At 58.7% G+C, this 2,298-nt stretch overlaps 1 protein-coding gene across 4 annotated transcripts in view; it reads right to left on the bottom strand.

Moving 5' to 3' along the window:
• The window catches only part of DNMT3A (DNA (cytosine-5-)-methyltransferase 3 alpha), a 91,226-nt gene extending 90,930 nt beyond the window's left edge, over nucleotides 1-296 (bottom strand). For all 4 annotated transcript variants that reach the window (XM_012727516.1, XM_004686391.2, XM_012727518.1 and 1 more), the window contains exon 1: nucleotides 237-296. The gene's annotated coding sequence lies outside the window, so the exon portion shown is untranslated. The remainder of the gene's footprint in view (nucleotides 1-236) is intronic.
• Between the last annotated feature and the right edge of the window lie 2,002 nt (nucleotides 297-2,298).

The raw sequence follows: 2,298 nt of genomic DNA, 5'->3' as shown, positions 1-2,298 counted from the left end.
GGCGGGAGCGGCCCGGGCGCGCGGCCGGTCCTAGCGCCCTCTCCTCGACTTCCCGGCCTTGCGGCCCCGCTGGGGGTCCCCGCACGCTGCGAGACTTAGGGCCGGACTCCGTAGCGCCCGAACCCTGCGCTGGGCCTCGGCACCCCTACTCGGCCAGCTCCGGTCACTCCGCCGGGGGCCCTGGCTGCAGCCCGTCCCCTCTCCCACCCCCCAACCCCCGCTGGGCGCCCGGCTACCTGGCACGGCCTCGGCGCAGGGTCCCCGCATCCAGCACTGGCCGCAGGGACAGCGGCCCCTCCTCTCCCCGGGCCGGTGTCAAGTGCCTCCCCCCGCAGCCCGCGGAGCCCCCCGCGGCCTTCGCCCTGCAGTTCTCCCGACCTCCACCAGAGCCCACTGCACTCTGCGTGCCTCAGCACTGGGGCTGGGGACAGCAGCGCCGGCCCAGACGCGTCGCAACCGCCACCCCACCCGCTACCCCGTCAGGTGCTGCCGCGGAGTAGAGGCCAGCCCACACAGTGGGGCCAAGGTCGGGGCGCCAGGCCCATCCGGGCCGCCCTGGAGGCGCGAGCGTCTCTGTAGGGTCAGCCCCCTGGAAGGGAGGGAGCTCCCGTACCTTGAGGCGTCAAGTAGAGTTGAGTGCCCTCAGTTGGGCAACGGAGAGCGAAAGATCTTATGGAGTGAGAGGTCGAGTTAAAGGACATTGAAGATCCCTTCTTCCAGCTGGAAGATTCTGTGCACACCTACACTCTGCACTCATGCTTACTCACCCCTCTGCTGGGGGGGGGGGGGTTCTTGCTTCCTATGGTGTTGTTGAGGCTCCCGGTTTCTGCTTTGGGGCATTTCCCTTCCCCAGACAGCCACCCTCCAGTTATCACTCTGCCTGATGCTGGGCCCCCAACCCCAGCCTGGCTCCCCACTTCTGCCTCCCACTGTGCAGCCCCCATTCTGCTCTGTGCTCCAGCCGAGTGGCACTGTCCTGAGCTCCTTGACCCAGGCCATGGTGAGCTCGCTCCCCCCAAAACCCCCCATCCCACTTGTGGGCAGGACCTACGGAAGAAGGTCACCCAGCCCCTCACTGTGACACCAGCCCTACACTTCCTCCTCCTCCAACTTCATCCCCTCCAGGGTCACAGGAACAGCCCTAGCTCTTTGGGATGCTAAACTGACTTCCTTCAGGAAGTTCTCTATGCTTCCAGGTCCCTTAATCTGCCCCATCGGCAGGCCTCAAGGTCAGAGACCAGCTTCCAACTATTCTGACTTTTGAGGTGTCATCCTCACACAAGTGGTCGCTCCACTGATGACAGGCCCTGCACAGACTCTGCCTGAGAGGTCCCCAAGATAAACCATAGTTCCTCCATGAGGACAGGGCCCACGTCTGTTATCTGTCACCACCACAGCCCAGAAGTATGTTTTCAGTAAACCTGGGGTGAGCATGTGTAGGGCAGGATCTTTGCCTTTTACAGCGAAAGAAGCATCTACAAACACTGAAGCTCAGCTGAGGGGAAGCCATTTTTAGAGCTATGGCTGTCGTGCCTCTCCCTTCCTCAAGGGCTTATATGAATGACACTGCCCCAAGTATCAGGACCATCTGTGGAGTATCTCCTGTGTGCCAGGTTCCAAACTTGGCGCTTTCCCATAGTCCTTACAGGCCCCGTGTATCATCCTCTCCCTACAGATGAAGAGGTGGAGGCTTAGTCAAAGTCACACAGTTGGAAGGTGGCAGAGACAGGATCAAAGCCAGCTCATCTGAAATCACCATTTCCGATGAAGCTTCAGATCAAGTTCGGATGGAGTTTCATAAAACTTTATAGTTGCTTTTAGCCAGCTGTAATTCTCCAGTCACAATGGCACACATAAGCGTCTGTTGAACAGAACTGTTTGTAATGATCATTGCCCATGGAGTGTGTGAGCTTGAGGATGTGTCTGGGCCCATGGCACCCAAAGTCACCTGCTGAGGGGTCTGTGTCCAGTCAGAAGCAACTTTGTGTCTGCAATGTTGGTTCTGGAGCCTGGCCCCAAGGTCATTAGCACGAGGGAGACCGTCTAGGTGGTCCTGACAAGGGGCATATCAGTGCTGGTTCACCCTGCACTGATTCTAACTGAGTGTCAGATTCCAAAGAATGAGTGACAAATGGCAATTGTCATGTAATTTGCTCTAGAGCTCTCCTTGAGATGGTGGCTCTTGTCAACCAGGATATTCAGTGAGCTCTATCCCTCCTCACACATCAGCATGCTGGGTTCAGCTCATTGATATAGCCTTTGGTTGCTGTGGCCTCTCGTGTCTGAGCCACTGTCACC

This window comes from Condylura cristata, unplaced genomic scaffold (genome assembly GCF_000260355.1).
Source record: "Condylura cristata isolate star-nosed mole 26May11 unplaced genomic scaffold, ConCri1.0 scaffold00020, whole genome shotgun sequence".
NCBI lineage: Eukaryota > Metazoa > Chordata > Mammalia > Eulipotyphla > Talpidae > Condylura > Condylura cristata.
The sequence above is the reverse complement of the archived record's forward strand: the minus strand, read 5'-3'. Positions and strand labels throughout refer to the sequence as shown.